This window comes from Tyto alba, unplaced genomic scaffold, assembly GCF_018691265.1.
Source record: "Tyto alba isolate M040663 unplaced genomic scaffold, T.alba_DEE_v4.0 Super-Scaffold_44, whole genome shotgun sequence".
Lineage (NCBI taxonomy): Eukaryota > Metazoa > Chordata > Aves > Strigiformes > Tytonidae > Tyto > Tyto alba.
In genome coordinates, this window is record NW_024881320.1 from 8654987 (window position 1) to 8681522 (window position 26536).

The 26536-nt window shown below is 41.8% G+C and overlaps 1 protein-coding gene across 16 annotated transcripts in view; it reads left to right on the forward strand.

Moving 5' to 3' along the window:
* Positions 1-26536, forward strand: part of FBRSL1 (fibrosin like 1) — a 551587-nt gene that overhangs the window by 366907 nt on the left and 158144 nt on the right. The gene's annotated exons all lie outside the window — the stretch shown is intronic.

A 26536-nucleotide genomic window follows, 5' to 3' on the forward strand; every position in this document is an offset into this window, starting at 1 on the left:
TTCAGCGTCTCCTTTTAAAAATCCCATCAGACACTAAATATCCCTGGGGTATGGCAGAAGCTGTGTTTTGAGATGAAGGTTTGATTGAAAAGAAACACTTAAATCATATATGTTGAAAGAAAGATACTGTACATATTTTATTTTATTTTATTTTATTTGTATAAAGTCACTCCCTGAAAGCACCACTACCCGCCAAGTTCTGTTTCTTACAAGGTTACACAGCAGCAGAGCTGATGGCAGGGATGGTGAGGATGAAAAATTATTCCCTAAAAGCTTAGATATCATGGGGTTAAAACATTTCTTAGACTGCCCAGTCAAAAAAAGTAAAAGCAATCACTTAGAAAACTGTTTAAAGATCTGCCAGTCAAACCTCAGATGAAGTTGTAAGTGACATGTAGTTTTATTATACAGCTATGCTATTAATGATTATCTAAATTACACTGGTAGACCCAGCTAGCGGCATTACATCTGAGACTGACGTTTGTTAGATTAGGTTTGACTTCACCTTGTAGAGAAGAAATTGAAATCTGAACAACATTGATTAGCTTTCAGAATGTGGGATCTGAGGTTACCTTCAGAGGAAGCTGCATTGTGTTTGTCTGGTAACTTACTGTCCTTTACAGCAAATGAAAGGCTATTTTAGTGTTCCTTACCATTAATATGGCATTTCTTTACATACCTATAACTGTAATTTGACCTTCTAGGCTCACATATTTCCCAGCTACCTTCTCCTTAAGGTGACTCCACCTTAATAATAACATTTCTTTTCTTCATAAGGAGAGCAGCACAAGATCATCGTCCTTCTATCTCTTGCCTGATCTGTAGAGACATGAGACATGACATTGGTTCTATTAAATAGGTCCCTGGAATTAGGTAGAGTTGCTTTTCTTGTCAGCAAAGATGTGTGCACATACATGTAGATTCACTAAGATCAAAGTGAAGATGCTTCAAACCTTTCATGGAGATAATGTAAATGCAACACTGCCTTCCAGTTGAGGAACACAAGGGCAGCCTGCCTCTCTGTGTTGCTACCTGACATACTATACTCCCCTGGAAACACATTCAGTATTTGTCTAAAACTTAACCTGACTAATGCAACAAGGAGTTATAAAAATACTGGTGTGAATGTCCTGAAGGATTACACTGACAAGTGGGTTTTTCCCCATCCGTGTGTTGGAAAAATGCATCTTCTAATAATGCTCTCTGGCTATTGCAGCCAGATGGAGTATTCGGCATACAGTCTAGCCCTGCGTCAGGCTTTCCAAATTACATGATGGGTCAGCTTCATCTCACAGCACTACAGAACAATCCTACTTTCCTGCTTGGTCAGCAAGAAGCAGCTTTCTCTAGGTACACCTACACATGCTGGCGCTAATGAAGGGTAGGGCATGAATTACTAATGTACTTTTGATTTGCATAAAACTTTTTGTTAGTCATAAACAGTGGATCACTGCCGTCTATATGTAACTCATGAGGAAAGCAGACAAAAGAAGTTCACATACAAGTACAAACTGAGTCAGTGATAGAGCTAGAAGCAAAACTGAAATTTTCCACCTCCTACTTCTCTCTCTGTACCATGCTGCTAATTATCCACTATTTATTTGGTCCATAGGTATATGGGCTATTGAGCTCTTAATGTTTTAAAACATGGGCGTTAGAGTAAAATTAAGGCTTAACCCTCACTGTATCAAAAAATATAAACACGCTTCTGGTGGTTTTGGTTTTTGCCCTGTGCAGTGTTGTGCAGGACTCCAGGGGAGAAAAGTAATTGAGCATAGTCAGTCATACATACAGTATATCAGAATTGAGGAGCCATTACTTCAGTGCAAGCAAGGTACAGTTTCACAGCAGATTGCGAGAGTGTTTCCAAACAGTATGCTGCTGTTTTTAATAATTGGAGGAGAGCAAGGCTGGGGACTTGTCCATCCCATCTACTTTCTGAAAACTGTCTCTGGCCAAGGATAGCCTTTCACTTCTGCATCACTGCTGAAATCTCAAAGGAAGTAAGTGGGATGATACTTTCTCACACCTGTCATTCTGTCATCACACACTTCTCAAAGAACTGTTCAGGATACTCAAACTAATAAAGTGAGCTGTCCAGCCATTTAACCAAGTGAGAAACTTAGCAAATCATGCATTGCCAGAGATGGAAATGCAAATCCTGTTTCTTTCATTGAAGGACATTGGCTTAGACTCTGCAACTGTTAGGAGAATTGCAGGGTAGTTTGTCGAAGCTGTGGAAATGATACCGTGCTTTTTGTGAGGGAGGAGGGAGAGAAAGGGAGTTAGTCTGATAATTGTATTACACTATCTCTGCACTGTGCAATAGCTGCGATCTGAGGCTCACGGTCCATAAACATTGTTACTGAAAATATATACTTCCTTTAATAGCAACAACAGCATTAACAGATAGCAATTACCCTTCATTTTCAGGAACTATAAAGTCTCCATTAATTCAAGATTTATGTAGTTATAGCATTTAGCACAGGAATAACACCACAGAGAATTGGTTTATACACATGTAATGAGAGAGCTTATGGCATACTTTAGTGAACATTAACATAATAGAGTAATATAAACCATCAACAGTTCCACTTATTGTCTCTTACCTGCTTTAGCATCACTGTGAAAAGTGGCTAGCAGCTTGGTAATGTGCTCTGTTAAATGGTGTTCTGCAGAAAGCCAAAAGTCAACTTGTGTAAAACAAGGGAATGAGTAATCTCTGCTCATTACTCCAAAATGTTGCTCTCATTTTTTTAATAACAGTGTTCAAGATTGCCTTTAAAAAAGGCCTGTTTCTTTCCTTAAAAGTAATTCAGTGTTCATGTTCTTTCAGTCTTGGACTTCTGTCTGCTCTGTGCAAAATTGTGGGTTGTCAGCTTAATTACATGGCCCCGCAGTGTAAGCAAGCTCTTCAAATCAGGGGTTAGATATCAGGCATTCCTTCATTTAATGTGGTGCTAAATAAGATGTACAAAAAATGAAAGGACACTGTATTTCTGAGTTCAGTGTGTACCATATATTTGTTCTGTAGTTTGTGTTTTAGCTATAGCAAGCAACCTTTGAGACAGGTAAAACTATATCCAAGATGGAAGCAAAAACTTTTGAAGTCAGTTTTCTAAAACAGTGTTTTCACACTGCTTTCTGCAACAGCACAATGACTTTATTAGGCCCTGCGTGCGGCCGTGTGAATTCAGCCTTGCCATGCTGCTGTTTGCTGTGCTAATTTCTGGGTCCCAGTAGGTGCCTGGAAGCATGGAGCAGCACATGAGCAAGTGTGATTTAGCACTTGATACATGGGAGAAGAGCAACATGGTAGCGCTATGATCTCTCCACCACAGGCTGGGTTCCCATCTTGCTACCTGCTGTATAGATGCAGAACAGCTTGTGGTTTAAGGATGAGACCAGAGTGAAGGAATCCAGATAAATGGGGGGACACTGTTAGCAGCAGCACTGTTCCAGTGTGTCAGCAGCCTCATTGTTTTCCGTCTTTGGTTTTGTAGGTATTACAGTAAGGGGGATGGTTTTATCAGGTGTTTGAGAGGGAAAATCAGGTAGCTTTATGGCCATAAATGGAAAGTTATTCTCTGTAGCAAAAGGCACAGTGGTAAGTAATAGGGAGGTGCTTATTTGGAAGTTTAACAAGGGGACGATCAAGTCAGGCCAACAAGAGATGAGGGTTTGCATCAATACCAAGTGTCAGTGTTGGGAAGAAGTAAGCTGTGAAAGAGTTAAAACATGGAAGGTGATAGTTTGCAATCTGGGAAGTGGGAAGCTGTGTAGGCAGCAAAGCCGCAGACTAGGAAAATGATCTTGCAGCAGCTTTTTCCTTGGCGCAAGGACACAGTTATGTCTGCCATCGCCACAGGAAAGGATAAAATGGTAAATGGAAGGTGAGGTAGTGAGAGCTTGTCCAAGAACTTAGTTGTGTGAATGAACAGAGGATGCTCATTATGTTATAGAGAAAAAGGATTTACAGGACTTAAACATAGCTTGGATGTCAAGATGTAGGGAGTGGTGTGAGTCAAAGAGAGCACTGAGAACTATGGGATTGAGTGAGAGGTGGAAGTGATAAGAGTGGAAGCAATGAGGAGACTAAACTGTGTGGAAGATCTGGTGGATGAAATTATCACTTCTGTTTTAGCTGTGTTGACCTTGAAAGGGTGTCTACAAGGCCACATGAAAAATCATAGTTTAAGCAGCAGGAGAAAAGGTTGTAATGATGAAGAGAGATCTAGGAGTCAATCTAGTAGAAGTGGTCACTCTGTGTATGTGTGTGTATGCGATTACCCAGAAATAAGATAAAGCCCCATGACACCAGATTAAAAAAATCAGGCAAGATGGTCTTAACAATGCTCCCAATTACAGCAGTGGTTACAGAGACAGGAACAGAGCGGACAGGAGCTGCTGAATCCCAGGGAGGGAAAAGCTGTGTCAGGTGGTCAGAAAGGTGAGATCTAGGGAAGGGGTTTGTGAAAGACTTTGGAAGTCAAGGTGCAGTTCAGGGTGGGAGAGGAAGCCAAATTACACAGTGTCTGTTCCCAAAGATCCCACAGTGATCCAAATTTCTGTGCGTTTCTTTGCATCTTTACACTCCTGCTCTCGTGGCCCCATTTGTCAATGTACCAGTGCATCAGTGTGTTGTCTCATGGGGCTGGAATAAGCTTTAGTCTCTGGACCCCTCAGTGCCACTCACTTGAAGTCCACGGGGGCTATTATTGGTAGCAATACTGCTGGGGGCTTCTTTCACCCTGCTTCTTGCATTTTATCTAGCATTGGAAAAAGTGGGTTCCATCTGATAAGACAGTTGTTGCCATGAGGCTGGAAGTTTAGCTCCCACTACAGATAACCAGTTATTTGCTATTTTTGAAGCCTACCCAGGCCAAGGTCCACAAATTAGTTTTGTCCATCATTAAATTGTCCCTTTCTCTGAGAAATTAAACTTGGTACTTTTCCAGCAATCCCAGTTCTTACTGGTTGGAGCCAGAAGGGAGAGATCAAACACAGAATTGAACTGAGGGCTTTCGCATGGCAGTATTTGCACTTCAGTTAGCATTACACTTCAATCTCTGGCAGTTTTCAGCTGTGACTAATAATGAGAAGTCTTCATTTGCCAGTTACTTTCCAGCTGGGTTTTCAGACAGTTTTTAAGTGGTCCTTTCACTGTAATATGCTTGTGCTTACATAGAGCAGCGCTGAATGCAGTTGTAGAAGTGTGTGCCTGGGCTGTGTTGCAGTCTTAGCAGCATGCAGTAGTATAGCATCTACACATGTGCATGCACATATGTGCATAGAATCAGTGTTTATTCTAGATTTAATTCTCACAGACTGAAAACCCAGTGATGCAGAGTGAAAACCAGTGAGAAACCTGACTCCAATATAATAGTAACTGGGTAAAGGTGGTTGGTTCTCTTAATGGAAGAAAGTCTCTGTTTGACAGACAAGCTGCATGTTGTTATTAAACACAGATCTGCTTTTTAGACAATATGAAAATATTGAATTTAAAATAACCTTGAAAGATTCGGGCACTATAAACAGGCAAACGTAATGTTGTTGCCAGTACAGGAAGATAAAAATTCACCACTCCGTGAATTTATTTTATTTCATTTTTCTCCATGAACAGATTTACCAGCAAAATAGCATCCTGAAAGCCCACTGCTTACCCAGTTCACTCAGTTGCTCTTTGGGAAATGCCAGATGGGGGAGAGACTTGGCATGCCCTCAACTTCTGTTGTTCCACCCACCATGTGCACGGAGAAGACACAAAGGTTCCCACTGAGAATTGGGGCAGTTGAGTTAGGCCCTGCATGCCCTTCCAGAGAGAAAGGAGCCCTCCATGTTGTCCTTCCCAACAAGATGGCTTGCAACTCCAGTAAAAAGTATTACTAATAATGGCCCTTCTTGACCTTTCTATTTAAGTAAAGCAAGAATGCAACTGAAAAAATTAAACAGACTCAAAGCTTTAGCACCAATGTTCTCCCCTCCTACAGAGATTTTGTGTTTTTCTTTTATTCAGACAAAAACTCAGATTCTAAGTACATTAGTCTGTATATAACAAGCTGAGTCATCACAATCTGTGGTGTCCATATTCATTCTTGAAAATGTAGGAAAAAAAAAATTCAGAGAAAACAATAAGAAGAGCCTTCTAGTTTGCTGACAAAAATCCATCATTAACTCACATAAAAGGACTAAAGAGATCTTATGGAGAGCTCTTGGGCAAGACAGGATAATACCAGTTCTGTTGCTGGCAGTCGACATGTCCCAGCTCTCCGCTTTCTCTATTGTTTAACGTATCCCTGTTCCAGTTCCCCAGCTATGAATATTTTCATATCTTACCAGGGACCTTGTGAAGAAACTTTCAAGATCTGAGGCAGCAGGGAAGAGAGCAACCTAGTACAGCTGTCTGCCCACATCAAGAAACACCATTATAACATAGCCATAAATCCAAAGGGCACCTGTATAATGGCAGTAACTCTTTGGAGGGTGATCAGATAGAACATAACGTAGTAGGCAGGTGATAACAATTGGCAATTGAGTTAAGCAATTCGATTAATTAAATTGAATGATTTATTTAACCATGAAGATGCCAAGAAGATGAGAATTTTGGAGGATGCATACTCCAATAGCTGTAATTGCAAGGCCTTTTTTGACTTGCAAAGTTTCTCATTACTATATTCCAAAATTGTTTTACTAGGTTAAATAATAGAGAAGAGAATAGTGTGCAGCACTGTGTGTCCTATGCAGGCATAAACGATACAACTCAAGGATGGCCGATGGCCCAAGAGTCAGCTTTGGGTTTTGTAGCTTTCCACCAGTTCTTGCTTCTGGGTCCAATTTGCAATAAAATCCAAACTAGGTTTCACTACAGGGATTTTACAAATATATAAGGGGCAGCAACAACATTTGGATCGGTAGTAAAGACTAGAAGTAATGTCTGCCTGACCTTGCTTGGGAATTCACCCTTACCTAAAGCATCCTGATTGAAATGGGTATTCTTTTGGCTAGGTGAGTCTCCTAACACTTATCAGCTGCTGGTTTCACTTATCAGCTTTTTATCAACTGCTGCTTTTCTCTGCAAAATCAGTAAGGGGATTGCTTTGGCACCCTGAGTCAGGGGAGATGTTTCAGCTGGTGCTGCTCAGCCTTCACTGTACACCCTCAGGGGCAGGAGTCTCTAAGAGCTAGAGTCCTGGCTTTCCACAAACACAAACTGAAGTGAGGGGGTACTTTTCAAACAGAGAAAACTCAAAGTGAGAGATTACAGTAAGTGTTTCTAAAAAAGCCTCCCTCTGCTTTCTGCAGGGTCACCCCTTAGTTCTAGTGCGGGCTGTGGTACAGACACACTGGCTCCATGCAGTTCTTCCCAGGCAGCAAGGAAAAGTCTCTGTCTTTCATTCACCTGTGAGCCTTCAGCTCCGTGTCTCCCCAGGGGTGAACCAGTCATTTTTCATGGTGTAGGCTGGCTTTCTCCTACCTCTCCCACTCCTTCCTAATCCCTGCAGTGCTAAGGTATCATCTGCCAGTGGAGAGAGCTCTGTTCCTCCCCTCACTGCACCTGGGATGAGAAAATGAACCTTCCTCTGCTCTGCCCACCCTTGATGCTCAAAGCAGTACATAGCACACGTTACTGGCAAACATAGTTTTCCATCATCACAAAGCTCCAGCTAGAATATCACCCCTGGTTCCATATTAGTGATTATTAATCTCTCTGTATGTACTGTAAAAATTATGTAATTCCAGTTAGTATTTTATATTTTTTAACATTTTTAACAGATGGTCTTCAATACCAGCTGCATTTTTCTTGAGAAGTAAGGTGTTCTCCCTTAGCAAATGGCTCACATTTGATTTTGTAGTGCCTGAATATTCAATCTGAAAGCCTCACTTGATTTCTTTCTTGGCTTTTAAATAGTCTTCCATAGTTTATGGGTTTCTTCTAATTTTGTATGATATCTGTATGATTATCTGAGGAATGTGATTTTACATTTTAGTCAAATCTGTGCATAAGTTCAAAAAAGAGCAGTTGCTTGAATGAAGCTTTGATGAGTTCTTGTCTGCATAAGGCAAGACGATGAGTCCCAGCAAGATGAGCACAGGTTAAAGCAAAGGTAATCTCTGTAGTTTGGGCTCTGCAGTGCACACCTTTGCACAGCTCTCATCAACACTGTGTCCAGAGCGTCAGAACCATCAGCAGTTCTGCCTGATCGTATCCACTGTTGCCCAGTCTTCCACTCTTCAAGGGGTCAAACTGAAATATCTCAAACACACCCAAAAGGCTTGGTTTCCAAAGCATACAGACCGATTTATGGTCTTTATTTCCTTGGTCTTTCCCACACCTATGTCAAAATTAGTTGGAGATCTTTGCCTAAATCTTTGGCAGCAACTGACTTAATTTGTGGTTTACTACTCCTGACAGTTTATTGAGGAAGCAAAGCACGCCTTCTTCTCCAATAATAAACAGCCCACCCGCGGACACTTTGACAGACTTAATGGTTTTTTTATACAAAAATGGACAGACTTAATGTTTCAACTGTAGCGATCATCTGTCCTGATCTCCTTAATGAAATTAGATTAAGTGCACCTGGGAAAATGCTGAGACGGCACATTGCCTTCATCACCTTCCTTAATTTAAAACCAATTTGCGGGGAAAATATCCTCTGAAGCTGAGGGAGGCAGAGAGAAGGGGGAGGGAAGGGGATTTTAAAATCTATCTGGATAGCTACTGGCAGTTTTAATTCCTTTCCCTGCTGGCAATGTGAAATATTAACAGCCTTAAGAACTGAGAGTTTAAAGACTTACTAACCTTTTTGCCTTTCTTAGGGGAAAAAGTAACAAAACAAAATCTTTACTGTCAAGATCAAATATAGGGACAAAGTCCAGCACATGCAGGGGCTTGGAGGTTGGGCTGGGCAGGGAAGAGAGATCTGGCTGAAATATGAAAGTTTCTTATTCCACGAGCTAGACTGTGTTTTCCTAAAATGTATTGTAACCACTAGATGTTGGCGACGCTTACTGTCTGCTGTTACCTTGATAATGATTTAGTTGTGCAGAAAAACAGTAATTTGCCCACATAGCTGTGAAATCAGCTGCAATATGTACAATATAATTTGACCTGAAAATGATTACAAATGTTCCCTGGGCTCATTCTGAAGAGAACAAGAAACATGTCTTTTTAATTAAAAATGAAATGTTGCAAAGAATAACCATAACTTTTTTTTCCATGAAGGGTGATTCCTATTTTCTCACTCTGACTCCATTGATTGACAGCATGCTAACAGTTGGCTCAAGGTCTTCCACTGGTGAGGTTGTCGGAGATCAGAGTAGTCTGCAATAGGCTGAAAAGTCTCTTTATAACAGAGTTTTAGATGTTTACAGCCTTTGTCTTTTGGATTATTACAGTCCAAGCTCAGCAGTGCAGTTGATTTATCCATCTCCTGTCTCAGATTTCAGTGTTGCTGGAATAAAAGTATTCATACTAGAGATGGGCAGTTTCTGCTGCTTGGAGATGCTTTTCTTCATTTGCTTAGAGTCAGCCTTGTTCTTCATGAATGCTTTCATAGCCCAGGTTCTGCAGAGATGTCCACCTTGCATCTGGCCACCATCAGGAACACCCTGAACCCACACCAAAAAGGAAAGTCACATGTAACTCAGTGCTCTAGAAAAGTCTTGCAGTAGGCTTGGGTTTTGTTATGATAATCAGTGCACTGTCACTTACATTCCTTCAGCTACAAGTGCTCACCACGCAGAACCTCAGTCATGGTAACCTTTGAAGGAAGTGTCGTTCAGAATAACCATGTTGAAAGTCCCAGTTACGTTGTATGTGTTAGTGAAGATGGCGCCCAATATTCAGAAGCATTCCTCACCCTAGCTAAAGTTAGCAGTATCTGTGGATGCTCAGTGCCTCCAAAATCTGTTCAGCCATCTTCATCCACTTGACTGGTCCTATCGCTGGGACTCCTTATGTAAGTGGGAGTTTGCATGAATAGCCCAATTGCTGTCAGTGAATAATTTAAATGATTTAAGCCTCAGACATGCTTCTTAATAATGAGAGAAATCAGCCCCATATGTCCTTGTCTATAAATACTAGAAGATGGGGACAAGTCACTTTTAAATGGGATTCATTTATTTTTAAATGGGATCGTGATAAGTGTTTTAAAGGTAATCAAGCATGTGTGGCTATCCTGAATATTATAAATATAAAAGAACATTAGCCTAAAATTGCAAGGGATCCCATTCATAAATAAACTGCGTCAAGAGTATCATGCAAGGATAAAAGTGCAAAGTAACCTTTGATAACCGACAAACGTTTTAAAGTGTCTGTTCTTTTTATTAATTGCCGCAAAGGTGACTGAAGTGACCAATGTGTGTTATATATGTCACTATATATTATGGACACTCAGATCCTGGTTACTGAGTGACTGCAGTCAGTTTTCCCCTCTTTAAATCTTTAGATAACCTCACCCTACCAGCAGAAGGTGAAGTTGAAGAAAGTAGAATTTCTTGTATCGTGGTTATTGATCTTGTCCTCATAAAAAGACGTTATATTTCCCACCAAAAAGGTCTCCCTCCCATCCTTGTATTATTAGTCCCCCTTGTTTGTGAAGTGTGAGTTTCTAATTCTGCTTTTCAAGATCCTGCACCACACTACCTTTTACCATCTCTCTGGTTTTGTCTGACAGCATCACTTGCATCTCCTGCTTTGCCCATGCTGCTGGCCTCTGGGCTGTAAGCTGGCAATCTCTCACTGGTGGCTTTCTCCACGAGATAGGCTGCCTACAAGGACTAATCTGTGGATCTTCCCCACAAAGCCCACCAAATGTTATACATAGGATGGTGTATGTTTAGTGGTAGTTTGTATTTACTTCAAATGTTACATTTTAGGATCTATAAGACAGAGAGTGTGTCCTCTTCTGGAGGAGGTGACCTAGCATTTCATGGTCACTCCTGGAGTACAAATAACACAGAGAAATTATTTGTGAGCGTGTTTTAGCCAAAATCTGTTAGGAAATTGAATAAACATCATTATTAGTATTTTCCACTGAAGAAACTGAAGCTCAGAGAAAATGCAGCTTACCTGCAGTCCCACAGTGCAGTGAATCAATCAGAGGTGTTGTGGGACACAAATTCTTGGTCTTCTTGTTAGCTCCATGCGAGTCTGGTGGCAGACTGTGCTGTCTCAGCCAAAACTAACACTTGGATGTTTGTCTTCTACATCCAAACTGTCTCTGCTGATGATAGATGATTCTTGAAAAAATAATTACCTTTAGCTGAACTGAAATATGTTTTGGTTTTGCTTTGTTAAGAAGTCATAAAGCTTCATGTATTACATTGAAAGTCTTATTCTTGCTGAGGCATTAGAGCCTGTTTTCGTAACTTCATTGGAAAAGTGTCTTTTAAGGTGGTGGAGTATTGAGATGTTTTTTGGATGGCTGTTTCCTTTGAACTCTTAACACACAGAGACCATTTGTGCAACTGCAACAAATCAAAAGGTGGCTCTGGAGAGGGAGGGAAAAGTTGGAAGAAGTGACAGCTTCTTGGTGTATATGTCTGTGTTTAGTCAAAACAATCATAGAATCATTTAGTTTGGAAAAGATTGTTAAGATCATCAAATCCAACCTTTAACCTAGTACTGCCAAGTCCACCACTAAGCCATGTCCCAAAGCACAACATCTACATGTCTTTTAAATATCTCCAGGCATGGTGACTCAACCACTTCCCTGGGCAGCCTATTCCAATGCTTGACAACCCTTCTGGGGAAGAAATCTTTCCTAATATCCAATCTAAACTTTCCCTGGCACTACCTGAGGCCATTTCCTCTTGTCCTATTATTTGCTACTTTGGAGAAGAGACCAACACCCACCTTGCTACAGCCTCCTTTCAGGTAGTTTTAGAGTGATACGGTTTCCCCTGAGCCTCTTTTTCTTCAGACTGAACAACCCCAGTTGCCTCAGCTGCTCCTCATAAGACTTGTGCTCTGGACCCTTCACCAGCTTCATTGCTCTTCTTTGGACATGCTCCAGCACCTCGATGTCTTTCTTGTGAGGAGCCCAAAACTGAACAGAGTATTTGAGGTGCAGCCTCACCAGTGCCGAGTACAGGGGGATGATCCCCTCCCTAGTCCTGCTGGCTGCACTATTTCTGATACAAGCCAAGATTCTGTTGGCCTTCTTGGCCACCTGGGCACACTGCTGGATCGTATTTAGATGGCTGTCTACCAACACCCTCAGGTCCTTTTCTGCTGGGCAGCTTTCCAGACACTCTTTCCTGAGCCTGGATTGTTGCATTGGGGTGGTTGTGACGCAAGTGCAGGACCCAGCACTGAGCCTTGCTGAACCTCCTACAATTGACCTTGGTCCTTCGATCCAGCCTGTTCAGATCCCTCTGTAGAGCCTTCCTATCCTCAAGCAGATCAACACTCCCGTCCAACTCACTGTCATCTGCAAATTTACCAAGAGTGCGCTTAATCCCCTCGTCCAGATCATCAATACAGATACTAAACAGAACTGGGCCCAATACTGAGCCCTCAGCAACACCACTTGTGACCAGCCACCAACTGGATTTAAATCTATCCACTACAACTCTTTGGTCCCAGCCGTCCAGCCAGCTTTTACCCAGTGAAGAGTATACCCATCCAAGCCATTAGCAGCCAGTTTCTCCAGGAGAATGCTGTGGAAAATGGTGTTGAAGGCTTTACTAAAGTCTAGGTAGACAACATCCACAGCATTTCCCTCATCCACGAAGCATCACCTTGTCATAGAAGGAGATCAAGTTAGTCAAGCAAGACCTGCCATTCATAAACCCATGCTGACTGGGCCTGATCACCTGGTTGTCCTGTACGTGCCATGTGATGGCATTCAAGGTGATCTGCTCCATAACCTTCCCCCACACCAAGGTCAGGCTGACAGGCCTGTAGTTCCCCAAATCCTCCTTCCAGCACTTCTTGTAGATGGGTGTCACATTTGCTAACTTCCAGTCAACTGAGGCCTACCCAGTTAGCCAGGACTGCTGATAAATGATTGAAAGTAGCCTGGTAAGCACTTCTGCCAGCTCCCTCAGTACTCTTGTTCTTGGTTATCCTCAGCCTTTTTAAGTCTTTGCAACTCTATCTTTGTTTCTGATTCATACGTCATTACCAACAGCCATCAACAGCTCAAACATTCAGAAATTGGCTCATGGCAGGACAGTAGGTGATGATGTACAGTATCAACCAGATGGAAACATGCATTGCCTTAAACAAATGAGTAAAAACTTGTTTTCACTTAAAAATCAAAATAAATCTAACATACAGAAGGAAGAAAATGGAGAAACAAGCTGCATATGAGAGAGGGATAGCAGTTGCCCTTCACAATGCCTGTCCACAGAGCGGGGCGCAGGCACGTGCTCGTCCCAGCACAGATATTGGCAGTGGGGACCTGCCCCAGCAGAGGCTGAAGGAGAAGGCTTCCTGCATCTGGGTCCGCATGCCATGGGGGGCTACCACTGATAGTTGTTCAGGCTGCCCTGCACGCGCTGCAGCCCTCCTCCTCATGGAGGTCAGCCCTGGTCATGCACTGGGATGAGAAACGAGGAGAACTTTCAGTGTCCCCTCTCCAAGCCAGCTGCTCCCTCGAGGAGCTGGTTACATGGTGCTTGCCACTGTACAGGAGCAGGCATGTGGGCTGCTCTTGGGGACCAGCTGAATTTTCTTTGTGTGCAGCGTGTCTGTTCCATACACACATGTGGGAATGGCAACATAGGCTACAGCTAGCTAAATATATGGGGGTGGCTTTTGCACCAAATAAGTTACTTTTATTTAATTATAAGTTACAAATCCCAGTGATCAGCAGTTCTGCTGCCAGCTGTGGACAGTTGTTCACCATTGGCCCCATGGAGAAAAAAGTGGCCCAGGGAGTAGAAAACTGCTCTGAGTGAGAAAAAGGCTGATGCCACCTGCAGCAAGGTGCTTGTAGTGTTCCCTGTCCATATTGAGACACGGGGAAGGGGAGAAGCATGCCTGCCAGCTAGATGAATAGTTATTTTTAGTAGCACTGTAAAGTCAATTAGAACTAAAGCAGATCTGTATTAAAAGTTAATTCATATTAAGAAATAGCACTGCAGTAGCTACCACCTTCATCTGAAAACAGATGCAAGTCCATCTGTTTTGCTTGCTTTTAACGTGGTCCAGTGCAAAAAAAGGATGTTTTTAAGCCATCTTATTAGCTTCAAATTTATTATATCTCTTCTTCTTAGCAAGTCTGTAACATCACTGGTGTTGAATTGATTTGTCAGTGCTGCCAGTTTGCATTGCCATGGATGTAAAGGAGGCTGAAGTAAGTACAGTTCTTGCCTGGCCACTCTTACAGTTGCCAACTACAATTCTTGGCCGTTCAACTGGTGAATATATTCTGTATAATAGCTGTGCTTGGAAACGTTTCAGACAGGACTGTAGGCCCCAGTGTTCATTAGTCCTATTCTGGATGTTAATGTCAAACTTTCCTCCTCCCTCCCTGCCATATCTCCTTTTTGCCTTCCCTCTGCCCTGTGGTTGCCTTTCAAATCAATACTGTTCAGTGCAGATAAACAAAACAAAATGGATTGAATAGAGGTGCAAAAGGTGATGTTGTTACTTACCTCTCAATGCAGCACTCTTCTCTCTATTCAGCAGAACAACTGAGTGATGCTGAAGTCAATTATGTACCTAAGTCTCCTCTGCATCAGTTTAAATACATGCTGAAGTACTGTGGGACAGTGGATTAAATGTGCCCCAGTGCCCTGCTAAAATGAGACCTCAGTTTTCACTCCTTCCCAAACATACAAAGCCTACCAGCATTAGGAGCGTGTTTGGAGTCCGGAGTGTAGCAGCACAAGCAACCATTTCATGTGGCTGATGGCTGAAACTTGCTGTTCTGTGACCTTCAGTTGTGGCCATGTCTCAGTCTTGTACCTTAGGCAAAATTCCCATTCATCATGCCACTGTAAAGAACAAATATTTTGGGGGCAAAATAACTCTGCGGTGAGAATCAGATAATGTAGCTCAATTCCATGGCCTAATTCCTCTGATGATGTTGTTTAAAACATTATTTTCTCATTACCCTTTGTGAGCTGAGCTTCAGAGCTCTCCATTAAAAATAACAGCAGTGACTTGAATTAATTGGTTAGAAAACATTTCTTCTCTCAGCCATGTTCCACAACAAAACTGGGGCAAGCCAAGAAAAATGCTGGCCCAAATTTGGAAGAAGTTTTGTTTAGAGGCCTGAAGCCTACACGTTGCTCTGCAGACAAACACACACATACGTGGGTCTGTTGTAACTGCCTTGGTTTTACAGGAAAAGAAGCCAGCCAGGCTTCAGGGCTCAGAAACAGTTGCTGGCCAGATTCTGATTTATTTGACAGCCTCCGTAATAAAGTAACTATTTGTCTAACTCTTCCTGATTAGTCTGAAGAGGTCTGCCAATCTGAAGAGGATTGACTAGTCAGGAAACCACTGGTATTTTGGCTTTTTTTTTTTTTTTTCCTTAAGGGTTGTGATATTATTTGCAATAATTTCTCCTTTATTAAGTTTGGCATTTCAAAATAATTCACTGCTGCAATGTGAACATTTTCCACATCAACAATAAGTCTATTACAGAGAAATTTACAAAAACAAAATGACTTCATATTGCTTGCAGATGTATTCTGTAAAAATAATTGTTTTTCACTAGATTTTAATGTTTCTAGGCCTTTGTAAACATAATGCCTAAATACTTTTATTCAATAAACGAGACCCATTCAGTAATTGCTTGCACATTTGAAGTCCAGTAAATAAGGAGCAGATTTCAACCAAAATCTGTGTATCATTTAAGCTGCTTAGGTCAGAGCCCTAGGGCGGAAAAGAACTGGTGAGAAACTTGTGTTTTCAGAAGTGGAGAACTGTGACTTCAGAAACCAAGACAAATAAGCCCCATTTCTCTTTAATTAGTGGATTCCTGCTTATGGGCCAGGCTGTCTTTATTCTTGGTTCAGTAAGGCTGAGAATTCAAAGGAGGCTGGAGATGTTAAGCATTCTGTTCTCTGGACTTTCTTTATAGTCTGGGGATACCAAAGTCCTTCAGGCTCCATTGGAAATCCCATCATACAAACCCATATTTTTTCCTTGAATGCATTGTTTTCAGGTTGGGAACACCATTGTGCAGATAGAGAAAATGTTTGCATGCATATGGAGGGGAGACTGTGGCTGATGTCACTAACTGCGTGTCTTGTTTTTATGTGTATTAGGTTTATTATGTATTAATTTTTAAAAGCCAGTGGTACGGGAGACCTCGTTGAAGCTAGGAGAACTGCTCTAGTAAGCATCTTGTGGTCTTAAGCTTAGGCAAAATGTCAACTTAAAACAAAACAAAAAAGGCAGTGCATGAATAATTGGATATTGCTTGTCATGCAAGAAAAATAACTTACAAAGCAAAGTAGAATCCAGAAATAAAATTGAAATAAAAACAAAAACAAACAAATACCACATGTATTGTAATTCTTGTGTGAAACATGTTTGGTGGAGTCCTTAAATCAACCAGCTTACAGGCTGCACTGATGAGCTCTCATCATGCCTTATGAAAGTGAAGTATTCTCTGTGGTGGTTTGTTTTCTTCTACAGATATTTTGCAAGGCACAGAGACCTTTTGATAGAATAAAGGAGGGTAAAATATCTCAGACAGGGTGGTTTAAAAGATAATGTGCAGTTCTTCCTTGGACTTTGTTACCTTCTGCTCTCCAGACACTGTATTCTCAGGGATGAAACTCTGGCCTGTCCAAAGGCAGTAATAAAACTCTCTTTAATTTAAACATGACCAAGATTTCAACAAATATCAGCAAGAATATACCTCACTTCCCCTTAGGCCACCATGGCCTTTTAAAGCAGAAATGTAAGTAAATAGTGGCAAAGTAGCCTTTTCATTTGATAAAAAAGGTAGGCTCAGGAAATGAGTGGTCGTCTCTCATGGCACTAAGAGTGTGAGAGACGCAGAGGGTCACACTGATCCTGTTCCAGGTGACAAGTCATGAAAAGCAAACTCTTTCAGAAAAATCAGCTTTGTATATATCAGTCCTTAATCTTTTGCTCGTGTGTATGACAGTGTGCTTTCCTGCCATCACAGGCCACCCCCGGCCAGCTCGCTCCATGTCTTAATTCCTTCTCCTTTCCCTCCTCCTGTCCAAAGAACAACAACCCTAAAACCCCATAAAGCTTTGCAGCTGTTTTCACACATAATTAAATCGTCCTAGGTAATCTTGCCCGGTGGCCAAGATTGCCCAGTGGTGGGGGAATAGCACTGAAGTCACTGCCGTGATTTGATTACTGTGATTCCTGTGCAGATCAGCTGCTCCACGAAGGCAGCTGTAATGTTTCCAGGGCTCAGTAACGCTTCACACAGGGAAGAGCTGTTACTAGTTCCTCGTAGCAGCTGCCTCTGCCTGCACAAGGTGAAGGAGACACACAGCAGGAAGAATAGCTTTGGACTCTGTACCTGGCTGGTGCCTGTGGCTTGGATGATGTCCATCTTGTAGCAGACCCTACATCCAGTGGCACCACCAGGCACAGAGGAGGTAGACAGTAGTTTCTGCTTCTGTAGGGAATGGACTTTCTCACAGACAGAGGTTTATACACATCTTTGACCCGGGCAAAGTTTGGAAGAGAGACATTAAGACGCAGCAATGTGAAAGTTGTAAAGTTATATAACTAGAAATAATCCCAAACCCAAAGGTGTAATCTTATTTGTGTTCAATTCGAAGAAAGGAGTGTGAAACCAGGCAGACTTGGTCAGAACCATGCCAAAAACTCTATAATCACAAGCACTATGGCATTTCCTCTACCTGTAGATGATCAAAAGCTTTAGCTAATGAAAAAAGCCTGTTACACTTTGTACAGCTTTGTATTTTGCATAGGGAATTGTGTCTATTTGAAGTACTATTTGGATGCCTATTTTTCACTAATACAGCACAATTGTCTGGTTTGCAAGCTTCGCTGGGGTATTAAGCAGCAACGATTCCGAGTTACTTATACTGCACCAGAAAGGTCCAAAGTGTTTTGGGAAGCACAGGCTGTCAGAGTATCTGTCTCTCAAAATTTTGGCTCCTGCACAAATTTTACGGGCTGTGTCGTGTAACGGTGCCAAAAAAAAATAAGAAAGGCCAATTGTTTTAATGAGAAATCTTGCCTGTGAACTCTTGTCTGATGAACTAGGCAGACTACTGTGATCCTTTGCTTTTAGAAACTCCCTTGCTGGTTTTGGTTTTATTTATCACTTTCACATGGCCGTGGATGTGCTCACTCTTACACCTGCATTCCTTCCTCTCCTGTGCCCTAGTTTTCGGGTTGTATTTTATCAGACACTTTGTGTCAAAGCATAGTGTGAAAAGCATTGAAGAGAAGGACATAAAGGGTGTTTAGAAATGACCCTTGACCATCAAGAACTGCAAGTTTCTTCAGGAGTCTGCAGCATTTTTCAGAGCAGGAGAGAGCTGAAAAGTATTCTTTACTCCAGGAAATCCAGGGAAATCGGTGTAATGAACAGGGACATACCAAAGCCTTTTTTTCTCACTGGGTAATCTCTCCAGGGAATTTTATATGCTGCATATTACCATGATGCATGCTCTTCATTATGTCTCTCAGCACACAACACCACTGCTGAAAGCACTTCCATTCACTTGTTATCTAATCTCTGTTATCAGAGGTCAATGGACACAGGCCAAGGTCCTCCCTCGGCATATTTCCAAGCAAAAGCCCTGCACCCCTTGAAAGAGCCTGTTTCAAATGGATTATAAACTGGGATTTGCCTCACACATTGGCTAGGAATACAAGTTCTTCAAAGTTTCTTATATGGGTCTATTTGCAGGAGATTTCTGAACTCTTGTTGCAGAAGAGGCTATGGCTTAGATGCTTTGGTAGTCACTCTTGCAATTTTCTCATTGATTTCCAAAGAAAGCTCTGTTGGGTGATGCTGGAAATCACCCTTGTATTATTTGCTGTATTAAAGCCCCCGGGAGCTCCAGCCAAGGACACTAGGCTACATACTTCAAGAAAAGGCTGTCCCCTCTCCAGGGAGCTCGTGTTCCAGGGAAGAAGCAGAGAGGATGTGTGTGCTCTAAAGAGGTCACATAAACCAACATGGTAAGCAGTGGCCTTGTCATACCTGAGAGGTCTAACTGCTCTCAGTGCTGTTGCCATAAAGGAAAATTTTGAGGAGAATAGTGAGGCAGCTTTGTAGATGTTAACGGGGAGCTCCTCCCAGGTGTGAGGGGAGACCTGGAAGAAAGCACAGTCCAAGAAGTGGGTGCGGGAGGCTGGTCTCAACCTGTTCTCCTTTGCGGTTGGGCATGTAGTTGCTCTCCAAACAGCTGGAAAACAATGAGAGAAGGGGAGATGCAATGTTTTGTGCGGTAGCTGTGTTTTGTAATAACCTCTGTTATTAGAGGAAGAGAGGTTTGCATTGTAAGAAAAACACTCAGGTTGATAGGCTATGCTGTGGTCTGGCTAGACATAAATGCATGGAGTAAGGTCATATCAGAGTAATTGGATTACCTAATAAATAGCTGGATGTGGGTCTGTTACAGACAGGGAAGGTTTGCAGAGCACTCCCACTTCTTTAATTGCTGCTTTAGCCTGCTGGTAGGAATGGGGAGGTGTTGAGAAATTACATTTACAATAGCAGGTTCAGGGGTATTGCTCATGAATCAGAGTTTCAGTGCATCCTCTGCTCCAGCCTGTGTCATGCAGTGAGGGTTTTTTATGAGTATTTTGTTTGTTCCTATGATTTATTCCTAGCGTTCTTCTGAAGCTGCCAAGGCAAGGTAAAAGATGCTTGTCTTTCAGTGTGTTTTTGTAAGTCTAAAGTTCAGGGTTATTTTATAAAGGCAAGATGAGTATGGAAAATCTTGTCCAATCTCAGCACAATTTTTTTCCTTGAAATGGCATTTGTCTCTGTCATGTGCAGCTGACTTCATTCTCTGCTAGAAGCTTCTCACTGACAAGCTTTACTGTCATCCTGGATACACAAATTATCCTTGTTTACTTGGGGGTACCTTGAGAGAAGTGTTCTCCTCATTCTTCTCAAAGTCTCAAAACATAGAGGTCTTTCCCACCCTCCTGTAAACAGAACAGGAAGGAAAGCCAGATGTTAAGGTTGTCTTACAATTTATACCATGAGGCTCTGCTTTCACGTTCTTACAGTCTGGCCAGACTTCATCATTGTGATTTTCTTTGCTGAGAATCTTCTTCAGACTGAATTATTTGGGTGAATTTCAGCTGAAACACTTCAGTGCAGAGCTCTTCCACTTACCTCTCCTTACTGCCAGCAAAGTCCTGGAGCAGAGAAGATGGTAGATGGCAAAAGCATGTCCCATTTACACTTAAAGCTTTTTCTGTTGGCATCCAGCAGTGTGGAGGAAGACAGCAGATGCTGCCGAGTGAAGATGTGGGCCTGATGCAGTGATAGGGGAACCAGAGCCTGTGATGGGCTTGCTGAGGAAATAAGGGAGCCAGATTTTGAAAACAAACAGGAGTTTACTACACAACTAAAGCATGCATGCAAAGGACAGCTCAATTAAGGTTGTGAGGACAACTCTAAGTATTTTTTCCCAAAATTTTTCAAAATGCTTTACTTTGCATCTTTAAGCATTTTTTTTTTTTTTTTCATGCCTGATTGTATGGCACTTGAAATGGGTGAGACTATATAAAAAGTAGTGTTAAATTTTGTGTGAGCCGAAGAGCCAACCTAAAGTGAGAAGAAAGTGTTTATCAAATGTCTGTGTATGTTTTAGGGTGCAGACAGTTGTTCTCTATGTGAAACTTGGTTGGAAACACAGTTTAGCAAAGCCCTCTCTCCCCTTTTTCTGCTGCTTTTAGGGATGTATCAGCCTTTCAGAGATCAGGTTCTGCAGATCTTACAAACCATTGTTTTTCCTTAACAAGGTTTGCCAAGCTCATCCCTGGTTGTAAACCTTTATTTCCTGTAATTTAAACAAATGATGCATTTCAAAAGTGACTCAGTTCCTTAAAATAAAGATGTATTTCTGCTAGCTCGCTAAATGGAAGCCTGCTTTATATATACTGCTGCCTTTCCCAAAGCCTACTTCACGGCCCATAATGCTGCGTTTGGTTCTTCTCTCAACTTTTCTCTGGATACTTCAATCTCTTTCAAGCACAACTTGAATCTGAAGTAAGTGTTTGGTTAACTTTTCAAACCACTGATATTTGAGTGGGTTGGAAAAAAAGAAAGCAGTTTTTCCTAGGACTGATGTTGCTTTCCAGAAGAGTGGGCACGTGTTTGAGACCATCTCCGGCTTTCTGTCTATACCAGGGTACTTAGAAAAATTAATGCAAGTCAACTAAACTGATAAAGCCAAAAGCCAAATGAAAGCATATCCTCATGGAGGTAGCCTTTAGAGCATAAGTGGCATTTCATTGCTGAACGGGACTGTAAAGATCTAAAGTTGTTTTGCGTCTTACAACTATTTTAATTAATCTGCCTTGTCTCTGAACCTTTGCTTGCCCTATCTTACCTTTCTTTACTGTTCCTGTATTTTGGGTATCATAATATTAGTCTGAAGTTCAAAAAGCTCTGACTGTTGCCTCTAGTTAACATTCATTCTCCCATCTAACCTGTTTAACTTGCTGTCTGATGACCCATTAAGCAATTGTTTTTAATTAGCAAACTGACTACTAGTTTGTAATGCAAGGATTAAAAACAAAACAAAGTACTTTGTTCAGCTTCTGCAAAGTGTAGGTTAAATTATTTACAATGCTACTTGTAAACTGCTTGAGTATTTTTATTAAAAGTGACAGAGTTTTGTAACTGGCAGCCTCCTTGTTATGTACTGTAGTGTCTTTGGTAAGCAGTAAGAAAGAAGATGATGTTTCCTTTTGTTTGAAAAATGGGCAAATTATTGGCTAGAACAGAGATCACATCAGATACTCGTGGTCAGCCAAAGAGGTTTGCACAGGCCTCAGACACCTGCATAAGAAGAGTTGCAAAACCTGTTGTTGGAATGAATGACATGCAGGGACTCTACCAAAACTCTCCTTAGATTTCAGCATAAGTGAAAACAAATGTTCTGCTGTAAATATCCCCCAGGTGAATACGTTTATTCTCTTCACAGCTTTGAAACACGCTTCAGGCTAGAGAGGCTCCCTGGAGAGGGAATTTAGCGCTCTGAGCCAAAGGTCAGGGTCAGGTCACTCTGCTCCATTTGAAATTTGGCACCTAGGTACATATGGCAACTGCATCATCCCAGGGGCTAATTTGCCAAATCAGATTGCATCCTCTTTCATTGCTGTGTGCCAAGATCTTATGTCAGTCTTCTCCCTGCAAAGCTGAATGCTGAACATCCAAGACCTGCTTCTAATACCAGCCACTTTCAGCAGCTGAGCTCTCCTGGAAGAAAACCAGAGCACACCTACCTGATAATAAGAACAACATTTACATAGTGCTGTGGATTTCAAAACTTTATTAAACATCAAAGGCAAAGTTGTGCTTGACCCTTGGAGGCATTTACAAGGAACTCTCTTCCTTGCTAATACACAAGCACCGTGGGATGAGTGGATGGCAGTCGTAGCCTCCATAGAGACTCATACAGACCCTGACTCACAGCCTCTCCGGGGAAGCCAGCACCTCCCAGGAGTTCCCCGAGAGCTTATAACCAAAGCACAGATGCACGAGAGAAAGAAGCAAAGATGCTACAGAAGGTAATGGTAAGAAAAGAGGTACACTTGTTTAGCTGAGTGCAGAATCCATGATGCTGTCACTGTTATCGCGCTTGAGTCAGAGTCAGGTTATTACAAAGCCCCACGTGGGATGCCATGGTTATCTTTACGCTACAGGTTCTAGCAGCTTAATTAGGTTGGCCTGGGGTAGGAGGAGATTGGCAAAAACCCTTGCTGCACATACAGTTATGCTGAGAAACTAGTTTTTCCTAGTACAGCTTTGCTTTGATAGGTTTTGTTACTGGGATGAGTTGCATGCAGTGTTTCGCTGATACTGGTATTGATACACATATGTTGTTAACGTGTCCTAAACCTCAGTGTTCTTTGATGTCCTTTCTTAAAGATGGAAAAAATGAGGCACGGAAATTAAACAATGAAAGAACTGCAGCAAGTGTCTGCCAGTGATTGTACTGAGATTTGGGATGTTTTTATTCCTGCTTCTGTACCCAAGCAGCTATAAAAGGCATCTCTGTTCTGTCAGTCATCTGGATGCACTCGCTTTTGCAAGGGCTGGAGCAGGGAGGCCGCAGGGGAGGGCAGAGGAAATGCTGAGATAGAAAGGGAAACTTTGGAGAACCCAGAAGGTGCTGGAGGCTTCAGCTTGCTTCAATTAGTGGAAGTCAGTGTGTACCTCCTTCCCTCGCTGCCTACCTTTGATCTTTCTTAAAGGTGTAATGCTAGAAACAGATTTAATCACGATACAAAATACCTGGGAAATGCAGTCTGTATCTTTTATGATTTTTCTCCGAAAAGGACCTTGGAGATTTTTGCTTTTCTTCTGGCTTTGGAGATAGACATGTTCATATAACCCTGCTGTTTTATCATTCATATCAGTAACACGCTTGCTGCCAAGATCCGGCATTTCCTGATACAAAATCCATGCCTGAAAATAGCTAGCTCTGAGGGGTTTTTGGTTGTGACGATTGTTTTCTCTGCAGACACCGGGCATGAACAGTGGTTCTGGGTAGTGTGGTCCCTGCTGGATAATGGTGTGCACACCCTTTGCCCTCTGTTTCTGCTGAGCAGTCAGTTGGCCTGATCTGTAGTGCTCTCCTCTGCCTGTGCTCTTTTTTCTTCCCCTTTTTCTCATTTTTTAACACGACAAAAGGTTCATGTGTTTAACCTTTAGAGGCATTCCTGTTGGTTTCTATTCCCCGTGCCAAGAGGATGGGGATGTTTCAGAGTATTGAAGCCTGGGAGCAGGGTGGGACTTTAGAACAGAAGGTTGTGTTTATCTGCTACATCATCCTCACCGCAGTCATGCAGTTAGGAGGAAAGATCATCTTGTATTTTGAGTGACTGAAGCCTCCTAGCAGCAGATAGAAGTATCTCCAAGAAGAACAGCCAACCAAATACCCGTTGGTATTCTGCTGTGTTCAAAAGTCAATGAAAAATTTTTAGCCCATCAAGCTACTGAGAGCAAATGTGGGCCATGTTTTACCCTAATTCAGTAAAATAAAAACCAAGCCAAAATGTTTTGTAAAAATTAGTCTTTGATCTTTCCTAATGTGCAGCCTGTGTTAGTGGTCACAGCTGTCCAATTCTCTCAGCCTGTTTCTGTTCTCTCTTATGCCATTTTTACATTGGTGCAGTTTCAGTGATGTCAGTGGAGCCGTTCCAGATTTATACCAGCAGTTTGGCAAACGCCTGATGTTTAAAAATCATGAGTCAGGCTCCAGAAAATAATGCAATATTTCTTAAAAATCATTATTCAGAACAGCGCATTGAGTTAGGGGTATTTTTTTTTTAATCTGCTATTTAATGTTTCAGCTGACAGGTGCTTTTCAGTTTTTTTTTTTTAACGTATCTGTGAGGTCTGGAAGATTAACATGCAGTTGTCAGTGAAAGTCGTGACTCCTGCTCAAGCACAGGACTCCTTCAGGACTTTTAAAATTGGAACCCGGAACTTTTAAAGCAGAAATTTTATCAGATATTCTTCTTGCTGTCTGTCTGGGCAGCACTTGGAGGGAAGTCTATTTTCTGGCTCAGGCTCTGAGCACCTGCATGTATATAAAATGCAATAATTATCAACACAATCAATAACAAAAATTTTAATCAGCATAACAATCAATATGTCATCAATATTTCATATTAAAATCCTGAGTGTTGTCATCATTGCGTCTCTCTAAGAGCAGCGTGCCATTGATTCCCCTCTTTTTTGACTTATTTTTACCAAGTCTATAGGCAGAACACCAAACTTCCTACTCTAAATGAGTTTGGGTTTAGCTTGCAAGTGCTTGCAAGAAGGTAGCCAAGTGTTCAAGCTCACAGTGAGCTAATATTTTATACTGATGGTTGGATTAGTTAAACTGCTCAGCAGGAAAGCCTATGTGCATATGCACTTGTACAGACCCAAACAATGCTGCTTCATATACATATAGGAATCCAGCCAGCTACTCCAGTGATTATGATTTTGTCTTTCTGTTGCCCATGCCTGTGCCTTTTATCATTTATTTGGAAAGTTAATGAAAACATGCTTAGTACAAGGAAAAGCACCCAGCAGAGCAGCCATCGATGCTGCAGAAGTTTCTTCTTGCCTGCTTATAATTAATGCCTCTTCCAGCAGAGAGAGACTTCATGTGGCAAAGCCACCCAGCATATGCATCAGACTGCTGGAACAGTGATTATTGATAATGGCTGGGAGGGAAGGTTGCCTTAGGTGGAAAGAAGCCAGCATGTCTTACCTTGTATCAAGGAAAGTGTGAAAGCCATAATTTTTTAAAAATAATTTAAAAAAATGAGTATTTCTACCTCACCTTCCTCTGCCACATCCACACCAGCAGCTCTGGGTGGTGTCAGCTATGCTGTATGGCTGATTTGAAAGATTTTGGATTAATTAAAAGGCCAGTCTGGCATGCTTGTGCACAAAGGCCACCTGTGTCGCATAAAAACAGCAAGCAAATGTATTTTGGAAGTGAAAGGTGAACTGAGTATGGTGTTTCTGCTCAATGTAAAGCAGGGACTGTGTGAACTGGAATTAAATATGCATTGAGCTTAATGAGGGAAGTTGTAAGCAGTGTAGAGGAGTGATGGACGGTGATCTCCACTGAGGTGGTCATGTAGATCTGGAACAAATGTGGTACGATTCATACTGGTTTGTGGCACCAGACTCACTGTGAACTCCTGCAGGTCTTGGCCTTGGCCTTTGGAGACGCTGCCCCACACACAAGTGCCTTCAGCCGAACTCAGACCAGGGGTTTTCTGCCATGAGATTTCTGTGTTGGTAGTGACTTAATGACCCAGCAAATTAATTGCTTCATGAGGCTGCATTAATAATAAATGTTCTCTTACCCCATTTCATGTTATATATGAACTCCCCACTCAGCATCTGAAACTAAAATGGGCAAAATTACAAAATTGTGCGCATTCCCTCACTAAGCGTGCTGCTCTGACATGATGGGACAAGTACTCAGTTATTTTTAGTGCTGTACTGAGGCCATAAATTGTATCAGCAGCAACTGAAGTTGCTGGAAAACTTCTTGCCCAATGACTGAGAACACTAGTTCATAATGATGAAGCAAAGGGCTAATGATTTTTTAATATAAGAGGTAACTTTTTCAGATAAGGGGTTATGCTTTTCTTACAGAAAGACGCATTTTGGTTGATACATACCTGGTGTCTGGAGCAAAGAGCATTACAAGCTCTGCCTTAAATCCACATCAGCAAGAGAAGAACACGTTGGACTGAGTGGCCTTATCTACACAGAGTATTGTTGGTTGTGTGACTTTGCTTTCTCAATACACATTTCTTATTCTTGCAGCTCTACCTTAGGAATGCCCTGATAACAAATCACTGTGTCAGTTAATTATCTGGACCTTTTTCCTGCTTGCA